Below are 12401 nucleotides of genomic sequence, written 5' to 3' on the forward strand. Positions count from 1 at the left end.
GAGCTCTTATTACAGCCAAGCATTTGCTAAAGGCAGAGATAAATACAATGACAGGAGATTGGACACAATCCCTGTCCCACATGAGACTCACAGTCTAAAGGGGAGGGAAATCCGGGATCTTATACCCATTTAAAGGAAAACTGAGGTTCAGAGAAGTTCTGGGCAGGGAATGGGTCTGCTTATTGTTCTATTGTACTCTCCCAAGTGCTTAGTACACTGTTCTGCCCAGAGTAAGTCCTCAAAAAATACAATTAAATGAGTGAACCACCCTCTCAGTCACAGTCAATCCTATTACCGAGTGCTTACTGTGTGCAGAATACTGTACTAAGCACTTGGGAGGGTACAATAGAACAATATAAAGGATACATTCCCTGCCCACAACGTACTTAGTCTAGAGGAGGAGACAGATATTAATATAAATAAATAAAATTACAGATCTGGACATGAGTGCTGTGGGGCTAGGAGGGTAGATGAATAAAGGGAGCAAGTCAGGGTGAGGCAGAAGGGAATGGGAAAAGAGGAAAGAAGGGCTTAGGGAAGGCCTCTTGGAGGAAATGTGCCTTCAATAAAGCTTTGAAGGTGGAGAGAGTCATTGTCCGTGAGATATGAAGAAGGAGGATGGTCCAGGCCAGAGGCAGGATACTTCATGCTGCTGCCCGGATTATCGTTGTCCAGAAACGCTCTGGGCATATCACTTCCCTCCTCAAAAATCTCCAGTGGCTACCAATCAATCTGCGCATCAGGCAGAAACTCCTCACCCTGGGCTTCAAGGCTGTCCATCACCTCGCCCCCTCCTACCTCACCTCCCTTCTCTCCTTCTACAGCCCAGTCCGCACCCTCCGCTCCTCCACCGCTGATCTCCTCACCGTACCTCGCTCTCGCCTGTCCCGCCATCGACCCCCGGCCCACGTCATCCCCCGGGCCTGGAATGCCCTCCCTCTGCCCATCCGCCAAGCTAGCTCTCTTCCTCCCTTCAAGGCCCTGCTGAGAGCTCACCTCTTCCAGGAGGCCTTCCCAGACTGAGCCCCTTCCTTCCTCTCCCCCTCATCCCCCTCTCCATCCCCCCATCTTACCTCGTTCCCTTCCCCACAGCACCTGTATATATGTATATATGTTTGTACATATTTTTTTTTACTCTATTTATTTATTTATTTTATTTGTACATATCTATTCTATTTATTTTATTTTGTTAGTATGTTTGGTTTTGTTCTCTGTCTCCCCCTTTTAGACTGTGAGCTCACTGTTGGGTAGGGACTGTCTCTATATGTTGCCAATTTGTACTTCCCAAGCGCTTAGTACAGTGCTCTGCACATAGTAAGCGCTCAATAAATACGATTGATGATGATGATGATGATGATGATGTGAGCGAGGGGTTGGTGAGGATGTAGATGAGATGGAGGTACAGTGAGAAGGTTGGCATTAGAGGAGTCTGCTACAACTCCTCCCAGTGCCTAACCTCCTCCCGCTCCTATTGCTGCAGGCCCACAGCTAAGCCATCCTGGCTGGCCAGAATGCTCCATACAGACACTGGTCTGATCCCGAGCCTCCTTGGATTTTGTGAAGATGTGGTCCAACAGCCACTGTGGGGATCAGAGCAGCAACCAGGGCCTACTGGAACGAGGACAGAGAATCAAGGAGATGTGGTTTCTAGTCCTGGTTCAGCCACTTGCCTGCTGTGTGACCTTAGGCCAGTTGCTTAACTTCTCTGTGGCTCTGTTTCCTCATCTGTAAAATGGGGATAAAATACCTGTTCTTCTCCCTCTTAGACTGTTAGCACCATGGGGAACAGTGACCGAGTCTACCCCAGCACTTAGCACTGTGCTTTAGCACCTAATACAAGTTTAATAAATGTCATTATTATCACCAATAGTTGGGAAATGGTCTCAGTCAACCTCTGACACTTCTTGTCAAAGAAATTTTGAAATGTAATAATAATCATAATTGTATTTGTAAAGTGCTTACTACATGCCAAGTACTGTTACTAAGCACTGGGGTAGATAAGATACAATCAGATCAGACACAATCCCTGTCCCATTTAGGCTCACAGCTAAAGAAGGAGGGAGTACAAGTTTTTAATCCCCATTTTACAGATAAGGAAATGGGCACAGAGAAATTGTGACGGCAGGCAAGTGATAGCATGGTGTAGCAGATAGAGCATGGGGCTGTCAGTCATAAGGTCATGGGCTTTTTTTTCTTGATGGCATTTATTAAGCACTGTGCAAAGCAGTGTTCTAAGCGCTGGGGAGGTTACAAGGTGATCAGGTTGTCCCACGGGGGGCCGCCAGTCTTAATCCCCATTTTACAGATGAGGAAATTGAGGCACAGAGAAGTTATGTGGCTTGCCCAAAGTCACACAGCTGACACTTGGCAGAGCCGGGATTTGAACCCCTGACCTCTGACTCCAAAGCCCGTGCTCTTTCCACTGAGCCACGCTGCTTCCCCATGCTGCTTGTCTGTTGTGTCACCTTGGGCAAGTCACGTCACTACTCTGGGCCTCAGTTACCTCATATGTAAAATGGGGATCAAGACTGTGAGCTCCATGTGGGACGGGGACTGTGTCCAATCTCATGATCTTGTGTGTACCTCAAATACCATTTAAACAAAACAAAAACATTCGTGTGAGTTCCTTGTGGACCGGGAATAGGTCACTGCCTTGCACTGCACAATTACTACTACCACTATCCATCCTTTCTGGCTGCCCTCTCTTGTCCCTCCTTTAGATTCATCCGGACTGACGCATATGTGAGAGCGATGACCGAAAAGAGGATCGTTATCACCGAGTTTGGCACCTGTGCTTTCCCCGATCCTTGCAAGAACATATTTTCCAGGTTAGTGTGGTCCTGGAGCATTTTAAGGGCAGCTTCCAGTTTTGCTGACCTGTTCGGAAAGTCTTAAAGGGAGAGGGATTTGATCATCTTCTTTTTCCTTGCTCGCTCAGGTTTTTTTCTTATTTCCTTGGAGTGGAGGTGACAGACAACGCCCTAGTGAATATCTATCCTGTAGGAGAAGATTACTACGCCTGCACGGAAACCAACTTTATCACAAAAATTAACCCGGAGACTCTGGAGACAATTAAGCAGGTGGAACTTTGTCATTCCAATTCAGCTGAGTGAAAGTATTTAGAATCCAGAATGGAAGGAGCAATACCGAAAGCCTGTCAGTTTAAAAATGGAAGCATTATGGTGGTGTATTTGGGGTGCTTTCTATTATTATTTTTGAGGGCCATCCTTTTGTAGAGTGGCAGAGGAAATGAAGTTCCGGGCATTTACAGGCTTGACTTGCTGATCACAGGTTTTAGACCTCAAAGGAAACCCCCACCATGCCCCATTCCCCTCTCCATCATCCATTTCCATTTCCAAGGCATTTTCAAGGCTTCCAGGATTCAGGTGAACCATCCACACACCACCTAGCCCAGCCCCCAGGTCTGTGGGTTCTACTTCTGCCTCTTAACATTACCTCTTTGCCTGGTTTCCAACTCTCTCTCTCTCGATGATTTGAGGTAGGATGATATGTGTTTGGTTTCGAGTCTGCTGAAGGTAGCAGGACTGATGATCTCTAGCTAGCCCTTTCCCCACCCACCTCCCTCTGCTCAGGCCGGCTGAGGCTCTTAATAGAATCTAGTCCATAAATCTGGTCCTAAATCCCCTTCCGGGAACCCAAGCCACACGTTTTTAGAGCCCAGTGACTGGATTTTTCTAGAGCTTTGCCACATTTCCCGATGCTTGCCTCTGGAGCCTAGCTGATATTGGTTTTGGATTGGTTTTTATCCAAGAGTAGGTCTAGTTAACAACTCGATCAGAGTTTTTCAACCTGTTATTTATTCTTTCTTCAAAGCCCTCTACACTTGTTACATGACCCAATGGGCAGGGCTGTAGAATCACACCAGAAAGGCACGATCAGGGGCTGATTTGTGCATTTGTTTCTTGGTGGAATGCACTGAGAAGCTTGTTCGATTAATTGCTTGGAGACTTCATCTGGTTTCTGAGAGTACTGCCTGGATTGCCAACTTACAGAAAGGGATGGGGAAACTGCCGGTCTGTGATAACACTCCTCAGTCAGGAAGATATTTTGGATTTTATTAAGAATAAACACCAGTCAGTCATTAAATAATATTATAACATTTACATTAATGCCTATCTTCCCCCTCTAGATTGTAAGCTCACTGAGAGCAGGGAATGTACCTGCCAACTCTGTTGTACCCTCCCAAGTACTTAATATGGTGCTTTTTTATGGTATTTACTTACCGTGTGCCAGGCACTATACTAAGCGCTCAGGTGGATACAAGCAAATCGGGTTGGACGCAGTCCCTGTCCCACGTGGGGCTCACAGTCTTAATCCCCATTTTACAGATGAGGTTACTGAGGCACAGGGAAGTGAAATGACTTGCTCAAGGTCACCCAGCAGACAAGTGGAAGAGCCAGATTAGAAGCCAGGTCCTTCTGATTCCCAGGCCCATGCTCTATCCACTAAGTTACGCCACCTCTCAGTGCTCTGGGTAGGGACCATTTCTCCATATTGCCAACTTGTACTTCCCAAGTGCTTAGTACAGTGCTCTGCACACAGTAAGCGCTCACTAAATATGATTGAATGAATTGTAAGCACTCAATAAATACTATTGATGATGGTTAGGGTGCTTTGATGTGTCTCATATAATCTGCCTCTCTACAGGTGGATCTCTGTAACTACATTTCAATCAATGGAATGACAGCTCATCCCCATATAGAAAATGACAGAACCATCTACAACATAGGCAATTGTTTTGGAAAGAATTTTGCCATTGCTTATAACATCGTGAAGATCCCTCCACTCCAAGCAGGTCTGTATCCCCAACGTGCCGGGACTGCATCTGGAAAAATTCCCTCTTGGCATGAGAGGATGGGAACTAAAGGGAAGGATGACTTCTCTGTCCATAGAGTGTGCAAATCCTGGGACTGTTCAGAACTCTGCTTCTGTTTCCTGTAGATTTTTCCCATTTGCTTCCATCACCGCTTCATGGAGAATATTGTCCCTCGAGAATGCAGCTTCTTTTGAGCAGGGATCATGTCGATCAATCAGTCAGTGGTGTTGAGTGCTTACTCCGTGCAGAGCACTGTAATAAGGGCTTGGGGGAATATAATACAACAGAATCAAACACATTCCTCTGCCAATAACGAGCTTCCGTGTCTACCTACTCTGTGGTTGTGAACCCCCACCAGAGGACAGGGACGATTCATGGGTTCTAATCCTGGCTCTGCCACTTGTCTATTGTGTGACCTTGGACAAGTCGCTTCACTTCTCTGTGCCTCAGTTGCCTCATCTGTCAAATGGAGGTTAAGACTGCGAGCCCTATGATGTGGGACAGGAATTGTGTCCGGCCCTATTATCTTGTAAATACCCTAGCACTTAGAACAGTGCCTGGCACATAGTAGGGGTTTAGCAAATACCATAATTATTAATTATTATTCATTTCCCACTTGCATATTCTCTCTCAATGCTTAGTACAGTGCTGTGCACACAGTACACACTCAGTAAATACTACTGACCGATTGAAATGGCGATTATAGCTCAGATGATATATATGAATGCCACTGACTCAAAATAAAGTCTGATCCAAGCAGAAGTTGGAGAAACCCCTTTCTTTTCTCCAGCAGGTAATCTTAAATCCTGACCTGCTAGTTTTTCCTCCTCATTTCCACCCCGATCCAGTTGCTCTTCTTCAAAGTTTCCCCACTCATCTTCACATCCTGCTCCTGACCATAAGGCACACTATCAACCCTCTTCCTTCTACCTAGCCACCCTCTCTTCTCCTACTACAACCCAACTCACAGTTGTCATTCCTTCGAGAAGCAGCGTGGCTCAGTGGAAAGAGCACGGGCTGTGGAGTCAGAGGTCAGGTGTTCAAATCCTGGCTCTGCCAATTGTCAGCTGTGTGACTTTGGGCAAGTCACTTCACTTCTTTGGGCCTCAGTGACCTCATCTGTAAAATGGGGATGAAGACTGTGAGCCCCCCTTGTAACCTCCCCAGTGCTTAGAACAGTACTTTGCACATAGTAAGTATTTAATAAATGCCATTATTATTATTATTATTATTATTATTATTATTACCTATTCACCCTACTTCTCTCTCAACTCTCCAGCCTCCAACTCCTCACTAATGCTCTCCCTCCTCCTTCAAATATGCTGAGTCTCAGCTCTTCCCATCTTCAAAGCCCTTCTGGGCTCTCACCTCCTCCAGGAGACGTACTAGAATTTTTCTCCTCCCTGAATCATGTCTTCCTCACAACCACTCCAACATTTTGTACCTCCTCACAGTATCCCTTGGCAGTTTTGTTCTACCTACAGCCCCTGCCCATTAAGGACACCGTAAATTCTGCTATAGCTGTCTCCTCTACTAATGCTTCTCTCCTCTAAATAATAATAATAATAATAATAATAATAATAATAATAATAATAATGGTGTTTAAGTGCTTAGTATGGGCAAAACACTGTTCTAATCGCTGGAGAGAAACAGCATGGCTTAGCGGCAAGATCACGGGCTTGGGAGTTAGAGATCCTAGGTTCTAATCCCGTCTCTGCCTCTTATCAGCTGTATGACTTTGGGCAAGTCACTTTACTACTCTGTGCCTCAGTTGCCTCATCTGCAAAATGGGGATAAAGACTGTGAGCCCCACGTGGGACAACTTGAGTACCTTGTATCTAACCCAGTGCTTCGAACAGTGCTTGGCACATAGCACTTAACAAATACCATAATTATTATTATTGTTAGTGTGAGCAGGGATCACATCTTCTTCCTTTAATGTACTCTCCCAAGTGCAAGTGTACAGTGCCTTGCCCACAGTAGGTGTTCATTTATTCATTCATTCATTCATTCATTCAATCGTATTTATTGAGCACTTACTGTGTGCAGAGCACTGTACTAAGCACTTGGGAAGAACAAGTTGGCAACATATAGAGTCAGTCCCTACTCAACAGTAGGCTCACAGTCTAGAAGGGGGAGACAAAACAAAACATATTAACAAAAGAAAATAAATAGAATAAATATGTAGAAATAAAATAAATAAATAGAGTAATAAATATGTACAAACATATATACAGGTGCTGTAGGGAGGGGAAGGAGGTAGGGTGGGGGGCATGGGGAGGGGGAGGAGGGGGCTCAGTCTGGGAAGGCCTCCTGGGAAGGTGTTCAGTAGGGACTCTTTATTGGTTGATTAAATGTGCTAATTCATGGCAGGCTTTCCCATCTTTTAAAAACAACTGTATTTCAGACAAGGAAGATCCAATAAACAAGGCAGAGGTGGTCGTACAATTTCCCTGCAGTGACCGATTCAAGCCATCTTACGTTCACAGGTAACTTGAAGACCTGCTCCAACCTCCAGGAAAGATGAAGTTAATGTTAGACTGGTACCTACCCTGCCTCCCTATCAAACATATTTGGGCACGGTGTTTTCTTGTGCTCTGTTTAATTGAACAATCTTCTGGTAGGCCCTGTATGGCTTAATTTGACGCATCTGCCAAACTAGCTCTCTTCCTCCCTTCAAAGCCCTACTGAGAGCTCATCTCTTCCAGGAGGCCTTCCCACACTGAGCCCCCTTTATCCTCTCCTCCTCCCCATTTCTCCCCCGGCCCTACCTCCTTTCCCTCCCCACAGCACTTATATATATTTGTACATATTTATTACACTATTTTACTTGTACGTATTTACTATTACTATTCTATTAATGATGTGCATATAGCTATAATTATATTTATCCTGACGGTTTTGACACCCATCCACATGTTTTGTTTTGTTGTCTGTCTCCCCTTTCTAGACTGTGAGCTCGTTGTTGGGTAGGGACCGTCTCTATATGTTGCCGACTTGTACTTCCCAAGTGCTTAGTACAGTGCTCTGCACACAGTAAGTGCTCAATAAATACAATTGAATGAATGAACGAATGAATTACTTTGTTGAACATGAGTGTTCAGATTGATTTGTGCCTCAAAGTTCCACCCTCCTTACAGAGAAACATTATGACCTAGTGGCTACACCACGGGCCTGGGAATCAGAAGGACCTGGGGTCTATTCCCTACTCCATCCCTTGTCTGCTGTGTGACATTGAGCACGTCATCCCACTTCTCTGTGCCTCAGTTACCTCATCTATAAAATGGGGATTAAGACTGTGAGCCCCAAGTGGGCTAGGGTCTGTGTCCAACCTGATTATCTTGTATCTACCCCAGCGCTTAGTATAGTGTCTGAACAAATACCATTAAAAAAAGATGCCTCCTGTTTTCCCCACACAGCTTTGGTTTGACTCCGAATTATATCGTTTTCGGGGAGACGCTGATCAAAATCAACCTGTTCAAGTTCCTTTCGTCCTGGAGTCTCTGGGGTGCCAACTATATGGATTGCTTTGAGTCCAACGAGACCATGGGGGTAAGTACTACTGTCAGATGAGGAGAGGGAAAAGAAACCGTGCATGGGGATAAAAATCTTCCTGCTTTCTAGGTCTGGCTCCATGTGGCGGACAGAAAACAAGGCAAGTGCCTCAACCATAAGTAGAGGACGTCGTCTTTTAACCTCTTCCATCACATCAACACCTATGAAGACAACGGATTCCTCATCGTGGACCTGTGCTGCTGGAAAGGGTGTGTATGGTCACTTTTAGGGGCACATACTAGATGCCGGAGGGATCTCAGCTTGACATCGATGCAGCGTACATAGTGGGTAGAGCCTGGGCCTGGGACTCAGAATAATACCAATAATAATGGCATTTATTAAGTGCTTACTATGTGCAAAACACTGTTCTAAGCACTGGGGAGGTTCCAAGGTGATCAGGTTGTCCCATGGGGGGCTCACAGTCTTAATCCCCATTTTACAGATGAGCTAACTGAGGCACAGAGAAGTTAAGTGACTTTCCCAAAGTCACACAGCTGACAATTGGCAGAGCCAGGATTTGAACCCATGCCCTCTGTCTCCAAAGCCTGTGCTCTTTCCACTGAGCCATGCTGCTTCTCAATTAGAACCCAGAAGGACCTGGGTTCTAATCCTGGCCCTGGTGCTTGTCTGCTGCATGACCTTGGGCAAGTCATTTCACTTCTCTGGGCCTCAGTTTCATCAGGTGTAAATTGAGGACTAAGACTGTGAGCCCCACATAGGACAGGGACTGTGACCAACCTGATGTACTTTTATCCACCCCAGCACTTAGTACAGTGACTGACACACAGTGAGCACTTAAAAATACCACAATTATCATTATTATTTATTAAGTGCCTACTGTGTACACCGTGCTGTGCTAGGTGCTTGCTGGGGTCAGTTAAGTACGCCGCCACCAAATTCACATCCCTTCCAAGAGAGTGTCCTAGTTTCTAGGGAAGTAAAATCAATCACTGGTATTTGTTGAGCGCTTACTCCATGCAGAGCACTGTACTAAGCTCTTGAGAGCATACAGAGCATAGAGAAGCAGCATGGCTCAGTGGAAAGAGCACAAGCTATGGAGTCAGAGGTGATGGGTTCAAATTCTGGCTCCACCAATTGTCAGCTGTGTGACTTTGGGCAAGTCACTTAACTTCTCTGGGCCTCAGTTACCTCATCTGTAAAATGGGTATTAAGACTGTGAGCCCCCCATGGAACAATCTGATCCATCCCCCCGTCTTACCTCCTTCCCTTCCCCACAGCACCTGTATATATGCTTGTACATATTTATTACTCTATTTATTTATTTATTTATTTTACTTGTACATATCTATTCTAATTATTTTATTTTGTTAATATGTTTGGTTTTGTTCTCTGTCTCCCCCTGCTAGACTGTGAGCCCACTGTTGGGTAGGGACTGTCTCTATATGTTGCCAACTTGTACTTCCCAAGCGCTTAGTACAGTGCTCTGCACACAGTAAGCACTCAATAAATACGATTGATTGATTAATTGTAACCTCCCCAGCGCTTAGAACAGTGCTTTGCACATAGTAAGTGTTAATAAATGCCATTATTATTATTATTATTATTATACAGTAGTTAGTAAACATGATTCCAGCCCCCAGAGGGGTAGAATATAATTGAGAAAGCACTGGGGGGCTCTGGAAAAATCACCTAGAATCAGTCAAGACTATCCCACATGTCAAAAAGGTCCATCCATCAGACAAAGCTGAGCTGGGGTGTGGTTGTTTTGTCTTGATCAATCAATCAGTCTTATTCTTTCATTCATTCATATTTGTTGAGCGCTTACTGTGTGCAGAGCACTGTACTAAGCAGTTAGCACTGTCACCAAGTGTCCCAAGAGGAACAGAATATGGATGTAATTCTGATATTAGACATAACAGGAATGTCTAATATCTCTTCAGAGAAGATAGGCATTTCCTGAAGATGAACAACTGAGAAAGTGATGATGATGCAATGTTTGCTAAGCATTGTTGTGCCAAACACTGTGCGAAATAATAAATGACATTAAATGATGAGGGTACTTTTGTGGCATTTATTAAGCACTTACTATGTGCAAAGCACTGTTCTAAGCGCTGGGGAGGTTACAACGTGATCAGGTTGTTCTACGAGGGGCTCACAATCTTAATCCCCATTTTACAGATGAGGTAACTGAGGCCCAGAGAAGTTAAGTGACTTGCCCCAAGTCACACAGCTGATAATTGGCAGAGGTGGGATTTGAACCCATGACCTCTGACTCCAAAGCCCGTACTCTTTTCCACTGAGCCATGCTGCTTCTCACTTGTTAAGCTTGTTAAGCGCTTACCATGGGCCAAGCCCTGTTCTAAGCACTGGGGTAGATACAAGTTAAACAGTTTGAACACAGTCCCTGTCACACATGGGGCTCATGTTCTTATCCCCATTTCACAGATGAGGTAACTCAGGCCCAGAGAAGTGAAAGGACTTGCTCAAGATTACTTAGTGGACATGTGGCAGAGCCAGGATTAGAAACCAGGTCCTTCTGGCTCCCAGGCCCATGGCTCTATCCACTAAGCCAAACTGCTTCCCTAAACCCTGGGGTAAATACCCTCCAACCAGTTTAGACACAGTCTATATCTCACCTGGGACTCACGGTCTAGTGTGGCAGGGAAGGCAGACAGATACTTCATCCCATTTTACAGATGAGAAGACTGACACAGCAAAGTTAAGTGACTTGCCTAAGGTCATACAGCACGGTAGACCTGTGATCATAACCCAAAGCTTCTAAAACTTCTTGCACTTTAAAACTTCCAAGTAAGTTTTCTTCCCAAGCTGTGCAGAAGGAACAGCAGTCTCCCCACCTGCAATAGAGAAGCAGGGTGACTTAGTGGAAAGAACACAGACTTGGGAGTCAGAGGTCATGAGTTCTAATCCCAGCTCCGCCACTTATCAGCTGTGTGACTTTGGGCAAGTCACTTAACTTCTCTGTGCCGATTATCTCATCTGTAAAATGGACATTAAGACTATGAGCCTCACATGGGACAACCTGATTACCTTGTGTCCACCCTAGCACTTAGAACAGTGCTTTGCACATAGTAAGCGCTTAACAAATGCCATACTTATTATTAATAGAAGTTCCCCTGTTGGGAAGGAAGAACTGAACACCTCCCATTTAAAACGCCAGTGGCCATCGCTTGCCAGTTCCCCATACAGGGCTGTGCTCACTCTCGTCTTTTCTCTCCCTCTGCAGGTTTGAGTTCGTCTACAATTATTTGTACTTAGCCGATTTACACGAGAACCGGGAAGAGGTGAAGAGAAATGCCAAAAAGGCTCCTCAGCCCGAAGTGAGGCAATACGTCCTCCCCTTGAATATCACCAAGGTAAGCCGGCCCCCAGGGCCATGCCCACGGCAAGGGTCATCCCACCTATAGCACCCTGCCAGGGGAGGCTTCAGGCTGGCCACTCTTGGCCGGCACAACCCCATGGTGCCCATCATGGGTTCTAATCAAGACTCTGCCGCTTGTCAGCTGTGTGACTTTAGGCAAGTCACTTAACATCTCTGTGCCTGTTACCTCATCTGTAAAATGGGGATGAAGACAGTGAGCCCCACGTGGGACGACCTGATCACCTTGTATCCATCCCAGTGCTTAGAACAGTGCTTCGCACAGAGTAAGTGCTTAACAAACACCATCATCATTATTATTATTATCTGGGCCTGGAGGTCCGGCAGGGAAGGGGAGCAGCATCGCTCAGTGGAAAGGGCACGGGCTTGGGAGCCAGAGGTCATGGGTTCTAATTCCAGCTCTGCCACTTGTCAGCTGTGTGACTTTGGGCAAGTCACTTCACTTCTCTGGGCCTCAGCTACCTCATCTGTAAAATGGGGGTTAAGACTGTGAGCCCCACGTGGGACAACCTGATCGATTACCTTGTATCCCCCCTGTGCTTAGAACAGTGCTTCACACATAGTAAGCACTTAACAAATGCAATTATTATTATTAGGGCCTCATTGGGGTGGGAACAGGGAGGGAGAGATCTGCTGAGGGCATAAAGGACT

General features: G+C 45.6%; 1 pseudogene; it reads left to right on the plus strand.

The window, feature by feature from the left end:
* The window catches only part of LOC119923736, a 13252-nt pseudogene extending 1525 nt beyond the window's left edge, over positions 1-11727 (plus strand).
* The last annotated feature ends 674 nt before the right edge of the window (positions 11728-12401 follow it).

This window comes from Tachyglossus aculeatus, unplaced genomic scaffold (genome assembly GCF_015852505.1).
Source record: "Tachyglossus aculeatus isolate mTacAcu1 unplaced genomic scaffold, mTacAcu1.pri scaffold_234_arrow_ctg1, whole genome shotgun sequence".
Lineage (NCBI taxonomy): Eukaryota > Metazoa > Chordata > Mammalia > Monotremata > Tachyglossidae > Tachyglossus > Tachyglossus aculeatus.